The sequence below is a fragment of the Nomia melanderi genome, unplaced genomic scaffold, assembly GCF_051020985.1.
Source record: "Nomia melanderi isolate GNS246 unplaced genomic scaffold, iyNomMela1 scaffold0585, whole genome shotgun sequence".
In the NCBI taxonomy this organism is placed as follows: domain Eukaryota; kingdom Metazoa; phylum Arthropoda; class Insecta; order Hymenoptera; family Halictidae; genus Nomia; species Nomia melanderi.
Genome location: NW_027475699.1, coordinates 22501 through 34441, shown reverse-complemented (window position 1 = coordinate 34441; position 11941 = coordinate 22501).

Below are 11941 nucleotides of genomic sequence, written 5' to 3'. Positions count from 1 at the left end.
TTTTAACATTAAAAAAAATTACAAAAATTTATTTTTCGGAAAAAATGGAAAAAACCGATTCGTCGGAGCGAGGTGTCCTGCCCGTGCGGTAATTCCAGCAGGCGAATCGGACTTCCCGAAATTTTTCTAAGTCCCACGGTCGACACCAACTTTTTTAATAAGCGTTTTAAAATTATTTCAATGTTTAATCCATGCGTAAACATGAAGTTTATTAACGTTTTTAACATTAAAAAAAATTACAAAAATTTATTTTTCGGAAAAAAAGGAAAAAACCGATTCGGCGGAGCGAGGTGTCCAGCCCGTGCGGTAATTCCAGCAGGCGAATCGGACTTCCCGAAATTTTTCTAAGTCCCACGGTCGACACCAACTTTTTTAATAAGCGTTTTAAAATTATTTCAATGTTTAATCCATGCGTAAACATGATGTTTATTAACGTTTTCAACGTTAAAAAAAATTACAAAAATTTATTTTTCAAAAAAAATGGAAAAAACCGATTCGTCGGAGCGAGGTGTCCTGCCCGTGCGGTAATTCCAGCAGGCGAATCGGACTTCCCGAAATTTTTCTAAGTCCCACGGTCGACACCAACTTTTTTAATAAGCGTTTTAAAATTATTTCAATGTTTAATCCATGCGTAAACATGAAGTTTATTAACGTTTTTAACATTAAAAAAAATTACAAAAATTTATTTTTCGGAAAAAATGGAAAAAACCGATTCGTCGGAGCGAGGTGTCCTGCCCGTGCGGTAATTCCAGCAGGCGAATCGGACTTCCCGAAATTTTTCTAAGTCCCACGGTCGACACCAACTTTTTTAATAAGCGTTTTAAAATTATTTCAATGTTTAATCCATGCGTAAACATGAAGTTTATTAACGTTTTTAACATTAAAAAAAATTACAAAAATTTATTTTTCGGAAAAAAAGGAAAAAACCGATTCGGCGGAGCGAGGTGTCCAGCCCGTGCGGTAATTCCAGCAGGCGAATCGGACTTCCCGAAATTTTTCTAAGTCCCACGGTCGACACCAACTTTTTTAATAAGCGTTTTAAAATTATTTCAATGTTTAATCCATGCGTAAACATGAAGTTTATTAACGTTTTTAACATTAAAAAAAATTACAAAAATTTATTTTTCGGAAAAAATGGAAAAAACCGATTCGTCGGAGCGAGGTGTCCTGCCCGTGCGGTAATTCCAGCAGGCGAATCGGACTTCCCGAAATTTTTCTAAGTCCCACGGTCGACACCAACTTTTTTAATAAGCGTTTTAAAATTATTTCAATGTTTAATCCATGCGTAAACATGAAGTTTATTAACGTTTTTAACATTAAAAAAAATTACAAAAATTTATTTTTCGGAAAAAAAGGAAAAAACCGATTCGGCGGAGCGAGGTGTCCAGCCCGTGCGGTAATTCCAGCAGGCGAATCGGACTTCCCGAAATTTTTCTAAGTCCCACGGTCGACACCAACTTTTTTAATAAGCGTTTTAAAATTATTTCAATGTTTAATCCATGCGTAAACATGATGTTTATTAACGTTTTCAACGTTAAAAAAAATTACAAAAATTTATTTTTCAAAAAAAATGGAAAAAACCGATTCGTCGGAGCGAGGTGTCCTGCCCGTGCGGTAATTCCAGCAGGCGAATCGGACTTCCCGAAATTTTTCTAAGTCCCACGGTCGACACCAACTTTTTTAATAAGCGTTTTAAAATTATTTCAATGTTTAATCCATGCGTAAACATGAAGTTTATTAACGTTTTTAACATTAAAAAAAATTACAAAAATTTATTTTTCGGAAAAAATGGAAAAAACCGATTCGTCGGAGCGAGGTGTCCTGCCCGTGCGGTAATTCCAGCAGGCGAATCGGACTTCCCGAAATTTTTCTAAGTCCCACGGTCGACACCAACTTTTTTAATAAGCGTTTTAAAATTATTTCAATGTTTAATCCATGCGTAAACATGAAGTTTATTAACGTTTTTAACATTAAAAAAAATTACAAAAATTTATTTTTCGGAAAAAAAGGAAAAAACCGATTCGGCGGAGCGAGGTGTCCAGCCCGTGCGGTAATTCCAGCAGGCGAATCGGACTTCCCGAAATTTTTCTAAGTCCCACGGTCGACACCAACTTTTTTAATAAGCGTTTTAAAATTATTTCAATGTTTAATCCATGCGTAAACATGATGTTTATTAACGTTTTCAACGTTAAAAAAAATTACAAAAATTTATTTTTCAAAAAAAATGGAAAAAACCGATTCGTCGGAGCGAGGTGTCCTGCCCGTGCGGTAATTCCAGCAGGCGAATCGGACTTCCCGAAATTTTTCTAAGTCCCACGGTCGACACCAACTTTTTTAATAAGTGTTTTAAAATTATTTCAATGTTTAATCCATGCGTAAACATGAAGTTTATTAACGTTTTTAACATTAAAAAAAATTACAAAAATTTATTTTTCGGAAAAAATGGAAAAAACCGATTCGTCGGAGCGAGGTGTCCTGCCCGTGCGGTAATTCCAGCAGGCGAATCGGACTTCCCGAAATTTTTCTAAGTCCCACGGTCGACACCAACTTTTTTAATAAGCGTTTTAAAATTATTTCAATGTTTAATCCATGCGTAAACATGAAGTTTATTAACGTTTTTAACATTAAAAAAAATTACAAAAATTTATTTTTCGGAAAAAAAGGAAAAAACCGATTCGGCGGAGCGAGGTGTCCAGCCCGTGCGGTAATTCCAGCAGGCGAATCGGACTTCCCGAAATTTTTCTAAGTCCCACGGTCGACACCAACTTTTTTAATAAGCGTTTTAAAATTATTTCAATGTTTAATCCATGCGTAAACATGAAGTTTATTAACGTTTTTAACATTAAAAAAAATTACAAAAATTTATTTTTCGGAAAAAATGGAAAAAACCGATTCGTCGGAGCGAGGTGTCCTGCCCGTGCGGTAATTCCAGCAGGCGAATCGGACTTCCCGAAATTTTTCTAAGTCCCACGGTCGACACCAACTTTTTTAATAAGCGTTTTAAAATTATTTCAATGTTTAATCCATGCGTAAACATGAAGTTTATTAACGTTTTTAACATTAAAAAAAATTACAAAAATTTATTTTTCGGAAAAAAAGGAAAAAACCGATTCGGCGGAGCGAGGTGTCCAGCCCGTGCGGTAATTCCAGCAGGCGAATCGGACTTCCCGAAATTTTTCTAAGTCCCACGGTCGACACCAACTTTTTTAATAAGCGTTTTAAAATTATTTCAATGTTTAATCCATGCGTAAACATGATGTTTATTAACGTTTTCAACGTTAAAAAAAATTACAAAAATTTATTTTTCAAAAAAAATGGAAAAAACCGATTCGTCGGAGCGAGGTGTCCTGCCCGTGCGGTAATTCCAGCAGGCGAATCGGACTTCCCGAAATTTTTCTAAGTCCCACGGTCGACACCAACTTTTTTAATAAGCGTTTTAAAATTATTTCAATGTTTAATCCATGCGTAAACATGAAGTTTATTAACGTTTTTAACATTAAAAAAAATTACAAAAATTTATTTTTCGGAAAAAATGGAAAAAACCGATTCGTCGGAGCGAGGTGTCCTGCCCGTGCGGTAATTCCAGCAGGCGAATCGGACTTCCCGAAATTTTTCTAAGTCCCACGGTCGACACCAACTTTTTTAATAAGCGTTTTAAAATTATTTCAATGTTTAATCCATGCGTAAACATGAAGTTTATTAACGTTTTTAACATTAAAAAAAATTACAAAAATTTATTTTTCGGAAAAAAAGGAAAAAACCGATTCGGCGGAGCGAGGTGTCCAGCCCGTGCGGTAATTCCAGCAGGCGAATCGGACTTCCCGAAATTTTTCTAAGTCCCACGGTCGACACCAACTTTTTTAATAAGCGTTTTAAAATTATTTCAATGTTTAATCCATGCGTAAACATGAAGTTTATTAACGTTTTTAACATTAAAAAAAATTACAAAAATTTATTTTTCGGAAAAAATGGAAAAAACCGATTCGTCGGAGCGAGGTGTCCTGCCCGTGCGGTAATTCCAGCAGGCGAATCGGACTTCCCGAAATTTTTCTAAGTCCCACGGTCGACACCAACTTTTTTAATAAGCGTTTTAAAATTATTTCAATGTTTAATCCATGCGTAAACATGAAGTTTATTAACGTTTTTAACATTAAAAAAAATTACAAAAATTTATTTTTCGGAAAAAAAGGAAAAAACCGATTCGGCGGAGCGAGGTGTCCAGCCCGTGCGGTAATTCCAGCAGGCGAATCGGACTTCCCGAAATTTTTCTAAGTCCCACGGTCGACACCAACTTTTTTAATAAGCGTTTTAAAATTATTTCAATGTTTAATCCATGCGTAAACATGATGTTTATTAACGTTTTCAACGTTAAAAAAAATTACAAAAATTTATTTTTCAAAAAAAATGGAAAAAACCGATTCGTCGGAGCGAGGTGTCCTGCCCGTGCGGTAATTCCAGCAGGCGAATCGGACTTCCCGAAATTTTTCTAAGTCCCACGGTCGACACCAACTTTTTTAATAAGCGTTTTAAAATTATTTCAATGTTTAATCCATGCGTAAACATGAAGTTTATTAACGTTTTTAACATTAAAAAAAATTACAAAAATTTATTTTTCGGAAAAAATGGAAAAAACCGATTCGTCGGAGCGAGGTGTCCTGCCCGTGCGGTAATTCCAGCAGGCGAATCGGACTTCCCGAAATTTTTCTAAGTCCCACGGTCGACACCAACTTTTTTAATAAGCGTTTTAAAATTATTTCAATGTTTAATCCATGCGTAAACATGAAGTTTATTAACGTTTTTAACATTAAAAAAAATTACAAAAATTTATTTTTCGGAAAAAAAGGAAAAAACCGATTCGGCGGAGCGAGGTGTCCAGCCCGTGCGGTAATTCCAGCAGGCGAATCGGACTTCCCGAAATTTTTCTAAGTCCCACGGTCGACACCAACTTTTTTAATAAGCGTTTTAAAATTATTTCAATGTTTAATCCATGCGTAAACATGATGTTTATTAACGTTTTCAACGTTAAAAAAAATTACAAAAATTTATTTTTCAAAAAAAATGGAAAAAACCGATTCGTCGGAGCGAGGTGTCCTGCCCGTGCGGTAATTCCAGCAGGCGAATCGGACTTCCCGAAATTTTTCTAAGTCCCACGGTCGACACCAACTTTTTTAATAAGTGTTTTAAAATTATTTCAATGTTTAATCCATGCGTAAACATGAAGTTTATTAACGTTTTTAACATTAAAAAAAATTACAAAAATTTATTTTTCGGAAAAAATGGAAAAAACCGATTCGTCGGAGCGAGGTGTCCTGCCCGTGCGGTAATTCCAGCAGGCGAATCGGACTTCCCGAAATTTTTCTAAGTCCCACGGTCGACACCAACTTTTTTAATAAGCGTTTTAAAATTATTTCAATGTTTAATCCATGCGTAAACATGAAGTTTATTAACGTTTTTAACATTAAAAAAAATTACAAAAATTTATTTTTCGGAAAAAAAGGAAAAAACCGATTCGGCGGAGCGAGGTGTCCAGCCCGTGCGGTAATTCCAGCAGGCGAATCGGACTTCCCGAAATTTTTCTAAGTCCCACGGTCGACACCAACTTTTTTAATAAGCGTTTTAAAATTATTTCAATGTTTAATCCATGCGTAAACATGAAGTTTATTAACGTTTTTAACATTAAAAAAAATTACAAAAATTTATTTTTCGGAAAAAATGGAAAAAACCGATTCGTCGGAGCGAGGTGTCCTGCCCGTGCGGTAATTCCAGCAGGCGAATCGGACTTCCCGAAATTTTTCTAAGTCCCACGGTCGACACCAACTTTTTTAATAAGCGTTTTAAAATTATTTCAATGTTTAATCCATGCGTAAACATGAAGTTTATTAACGTTTTTAACATTAAAAAAAATTACAAAAATTTATTTTTCGGAAAAAAAGGAAAAAACCGATTCGGCGGAGCGAGGTGTCCAGCCCGTGCGGTAATTCCAGCAGGCGAATCGGACTTCCCGAAATTTTTCTAAGTCCCACGGTCGACACCAACTTTTTTAATAAGCGTTTTAAAATTATTTCAATGTTTAATCCATGCGTAAACATGATGTTTATTAACGTTTTCAACGTTAAAAAAAATTACAAAAATTTATTTTTCAAAAAAAATGGAAAAAACCGATTCGTCGGAGCGAGGTGTCCTGCCCGTGCGGTAATTCCAGCAGGCGAATCGGACTTCCCGAAATTTTTCTAAGTCCCACGGTCGACACCAACTTTTTTAATAAGCGTTTTAAAATTATTTCAATGTTTAATCCATGCGTAAACATGAAGTTTATTAACGTTTTTAACATTAAAAAAAATTACAAAAATTTATTTTTCGGAAAAAATGGAAAAAACCGATTCGTCGGAGCGAGGTGTCCTGCCCGTGCGGTAATTCCAGCAGGCGAATCGGACTTCCCGAAATTTTTCTAAGTCCCACGGTCGACACCAACTTTTTTAATAAGCGTTTTAAAATTATTTCAATGTTTAATCCATGCGTAAACATGAAGTTTATTAACGTTTTTAACATTAAAAAAAATTACAAAAATTTATTTTTCGGAAAAAAAGGAAAAAACCGATTCGGCGGAGCGAGGTGTCCAGCCCGTGCGGTAATTCCAGCAGGCGAATCGGACTTCCCGAAATTTTTCTAAGTCCCACGGTCGACACCAACTTTTTTAATAAGCGTTTTAAAATTATTTCAATGTTTAATCCATGCGTAAACATGAAGTTTATTAACGTTTTTAACATTAAAAAAAATTACAAAAATTTATTTTTCGGAAAAAATGGAAAAAACCGATTCGTCGGAGCGAGGTGTCCTGCCCGTGCGGTAATTCCAGCAGGCGAATCGGACTTCCCGAAATTTTTCTAAGTCCCACGGTCGACACCAACTTTTTTAATAAGCGTTTTAAAATTATTTCAATGTTTAATCCATGCGTAAACATGAAGTTTATTAACGTTTTTAACATTAAAAAAAATTACAAAAATTTATTTTTCGGAAAAAAAGGAAAAAACCGATTCGGCGGAGCGAGGTGTCCAGCCCGTGCGGTAATTCCAGCAGGCGAATCGGACTTCCCGAAATTTTTCTAAGTCCCACGGTCGACACCAACTTTTTTAATAAGCGTTTTAAAATTATTTCAATGTTTAATCCATGCGTAAACATGATGTTTATTAACGTTTTCAACGTTAAAAAAAATTACAAAAATTTATTTTTCAAAAAAAATGGAAAAAACCGATTCGTCGGAGCGAGGTGTCCTGCCCGTGCGGTAATTCCAGCAGGCGAATCGGACTTCCCGAAATTTTTCTAAGTCCCACGGTCGACACCAACTTTTTTAATAAGCGTTTTAAAATTATTTCAATGTTTAATCCATGCGTAAACATGAAGTTTATTAACGTTTTTAACATTAAAAAAAATTACAAAAATTTATTTTTCGGAAAAAATGGAAAAAACCGATTCGTCGGAGCGAGGTGTCCTGCCCGTGCGGTAATTCCAGCAGGCGAATCGGACTTCCCGAAATTTTTCTAAGTCCCACGGTCGACACCAACTTTTTTAATAAGCGTTTTAAAATTATTTCAATGTTTAATCCATGCGTAAACATGAAGTTTATTAACGTTTTTAACATTAAAAAAAATTACAAAAATTTATTTTTCGGAAAAAAAGGAAAAAACCGATTCGGCGGAGCGAGGTGTCCAGCCCGTGCGGTAATTCCAGCAGGCGAATCGGACTTCCCGAAATTTTTCTAAGTCCCACGGTCGACACCAACTTTTTTAATAAGCGTTTTAAAATTATTTCAATGTTTAATCCATGCGTAAACATGATGTTTATTAACGTTTTCAACGTTAAAAAAAATTACAAAAATTTATTTTTCAAAAAAAATGGAAAAAACCGATTCGTCGGAGCGAGGTGTCCTGCCCGTGCGGTAATTCCAGCAGGCGAATCGGACTTCCCGAAATTTTTCTAAGTCCCACGGTCGACACCAACTTTTTTAATAAGCGTTTTAAAATTATTTCAATGTTTAATCCATGCGTAAACATGAAGTTTATTAACGTTTTTAACATTAAAAAAAATTACAAAAATTTATTTTTCGGAAAAAATGGAAAAAACCGATTCGTCGGAGCGAGGTGTCCTGCCCGTGCGGTAATTCCAGCAGGCGAATCGGACTTCCCGAAATTTTTCTAAGTCCCACGGTCGACACCAACTTTTTTAATAAGCGTTTTAAAATTATTTCAATGTTTAATCCATGCGTAAACATGAAGTTTATTAACGTTTTTAACATTAAAAAAAATTACAAAAATTTATTTTTCGGAAAAAAAGGAAAAAACCGATTCGGCGGAGCGAGGTGTCCAGCCCGTGCGGTAATTCCAGCAGGCGAATCGGACTTCCCGAAATTTTTCTAAGTCCCACGGTCGACACCAACTTTTTTAATAAGCGTTTTAAAATTATTTCAATGTTTAATCCATGCGTAAACATGATGTTTATTAACGTTTTCAACGTTAAAAAAAATTACAAAAATTTATTTTTCAAAAAAAATGGAAAAAACCGATTCGTCGGAGCGAGGTGTCCTGCCCGTGCGGTAATTCCAGCAGGCGAATCGGACTTCCCGAAATTTTTCTAAGTCCCACGGTCGACACCAACTTTTTTAATAAGTGTTTTAAAATTATTTCAATGTTTAATCCATGCGTAAACATGAAGTTTATTAACGTTTTTAACATTAAAAAAAATTACAAAAATTTATTTTTCGGAAAAAATGGAAAAAACCGATTCGTCGGAGCGAGGTGTCCTGCCCGTGCGGTAATTCCAGCAGGCGAATCGGACTTCCCGAAATTTTTCTAAGTCCCACGGTCGACACCAACTTTTTTAATAAGCGTTTTAAAATTATTTCAATGTTTAATCCATGCGTAAACATGATGTTTATTAACGTTTTCAACGTTAAAAAAAATTACAAAAATTTATTTTTCAAGAAAAATGGAAAATACCGATTCGGCGGAGCGAGGTGTCCAGCCCGTGCGGTAATTCCAGCAGGCGAATCGGACTTCCCGAAATTTTTCTAAGTCCCACGGTCGACACCAACTTTTTTAATAAGCGTTTTAAAATTATTTCAATGTTTAATCCATGCGTAAACATGATGTTTATTAACGTTTTCAACGTTAAAAAAAATTACAAAAATTTATTTTTCAAGAAAAATGGAAAATACCGATTCGGCGGAGCGAGGTGTCCAGCCCGTGCGGTAATTCCAGCAGGCGAATCGGACTTCCCGAAATTTTTCTAAGTCCCACGGTCGACACCAACTTTTTTAATAAGTGTTTTAAAATTATTTCAATGTTTAATCCATGCGTAAACATGACGTTTATTAACGTTTTTGACATTAAAAAAAATTACAAAAATTTATTTTTCAAAAAAAATGGAAAAAACCGATTCGTCGGAGCGAGGTGTCCAGCCCGTGCGGTAATTCCAGCAGGCGAATCGGACTTCCCGAAATTTTTCTAAGTCCCACGGTCGACACCAACTTTTTTAATAAGCGTTTTAAAATTATTTCAATGTTTAATCCATGCGTAAACATGATGTTTATTAACGTTTTCAACGTTAAAAAAAATTACAAAAATTTATTTTTCAAAAAAAATGGAAAAAACCGATTCGTCGGAGCGAGGTGTCCTGCCCGTGCGGTAATTCCAGCAGGCGAATCGGACTTCCCGAAATTTTTCTAAGTCCCACGGTCGACACCAACTTTTTTAATAAGTGTTTTAAAATTATTTCAATGTTTAATCCATGCGTAAACATGACGTTTATTAACGTTTTTGACATTAAAAAAAATTACAAAAATTTATTTTTCAAAAAAAATGGAAAAAACCGATTCGTCGGAGCGAGGTGTCCAGCCCGTGCGGTAATGCCAGCAGGCGATCCGGGGTACTCGAAATTTTTCTAAGTCCCGACGGTCAAGAGTAAACTTTTTCATCGCATATTTCAAAATTTTTTCAATGTTTAATCTACGCATAAAAACGCAGTTTATCGCAGTTTTTAACGTTGAGAAAATTGACAAAAATTTTTTTTTCACTGAAAATGGAAAAAATGTATCGGTCGATGCGGGCTATCCAGGCCGTGCGGTAATTCCAGCAGGCGATCCGGGGTACTCGAAATTTTTCTAAGTCCCGACGGTCAAGAGTAAACTTTTTCATCACATATTTCAAAATTTTTTTAATGTTTAATCCACGCATAAAAACGCAGTTTATTAACGTTTTTAACGTTGAGAAAATTGACAAAAATTTTTTTTTCACTGAAAATGGAAAAAATGTATCGGTCGATGCGGGCTATCCAGGCCGTGCGGTAATTCCAGCAGGCGATCCGGGGTACTCGAAATTTTTCTAAGTCCCGACGGTCAAGAGTAAACTTTTTCATCACATATTTCAAAATTTTTTTAATGTTTAATCCACGCATAAAAACGCAGTTTATTAACGTTTTTAACGTTGAGAAAATTGACAAAAATTTTTTTTTCACTGAAAATGGAAAAAATGTATCGGTCGATGCGGGCTGTCCAGGCCGTGCGGTAATTCCAGCAGGCGATCCGAGGTACTCGAAATTTTTCTAAGTCCGAACGGTCAAGAGTAAACTTTTTCATCACATATTTCAAAATTTTTTTAATGTTTAATCCACGCATAAAAACGCAGTTTATTAACGTTTTTAACGTTGAGAAAATTGACAAAAATTTTTTTTTCACTGAAAATGGAAAAAATGTATCGGTCGATGCGAGCTGTCCAGGCCGTGCGGTAATTCCAGCCGGCGATCCGAGGTACTCGAAATTTTTCTAAGTCCGAACGGTCAAGAGTAAACTTTTTCATCACATATTTCAAAATTTTTTCAATGTTTAATCCACTCATAAAAACGCAGTTTATTAACGTTTTTAACGTTGAGAAAATTGACAAAAATTTTTTTTTCACTGAAAATGGAAAAAATGTATCGGTCGATGCGGGCTGTCCAGGCCGTGCGGTAATTCCAGCAGGCGATCCGGGGTACTCGAAATTTTTCTAAGTCCGAACGGTCAAGAATAAACTTTTTTATTACATGTTTTAAAAATTTTTCAATGCTTAATCCGTGCATAAGAGTGCAGTTTATTAACGTTTTTAAGGTTGAAAAAATTGACAAAAATTTTTTTTTCTCTGAAAATGAAAAAAATGTATCGGTCGAAGCGGGCTGTCCAGGCCGCGCGGTAATGCCAGCAGGTCGAACGGGGCGACCCGAAATTTTTCTAAGTCCCTGCGGTCAAGAATAAACTTTTTTATTATGCGTTTTAAAATTTTTTCGGCGCTTAATCCATGGATAAAAAGGCAGCCCGAACACGTTTTTAACGTTGAAAAAATTGACCAAAATTTTTTTTTCACAAAAACTGCGAAAAACAGATCGACCGAATCTACTTTTCTCCGTCTCGCGGTAAGTCCAACCGGCCAAACCGGCTGACTCGAAATTTTTCCAAGTCCCAACGGTCAGGAATAAAATTTTTCAAAATTCGGTTTAAAAATTTTCCAACGCTTAAGTCGTGTACGAATAACGATGAAAAAATGTACAAAAATTTTTTTTATCTCGTTATTTTTCAAAGTTCCAGCGGCGTATTGCTTTTCAACTGAGCGAAAAAAAACGGAGAAACGAACGAAAGAGGAGAAAAATTTTTTCCTCTCTGTCGTTCGTTCCTCCAAGTTTCGCTCGAGCGCGCCGATTTCAAAGTTCCAGCGGCGTATTGCTTTTCATCGGAGCGAAAAAAAAATGGAGAAACGAACGAAAGAGAAGAAAATTTTCTTCCTCTCTATCGTTCGTTCCTCCAAGTTTCGCTCGAGCGCGCCGATTTCAAAGTTCCAGCGGCGTATTGCTTTTCATCGGAGCGAAAAAAAAATGGAGAAACGAACGCGAAAGAGAAGAAAAGTTTTTCCTCTCTCTA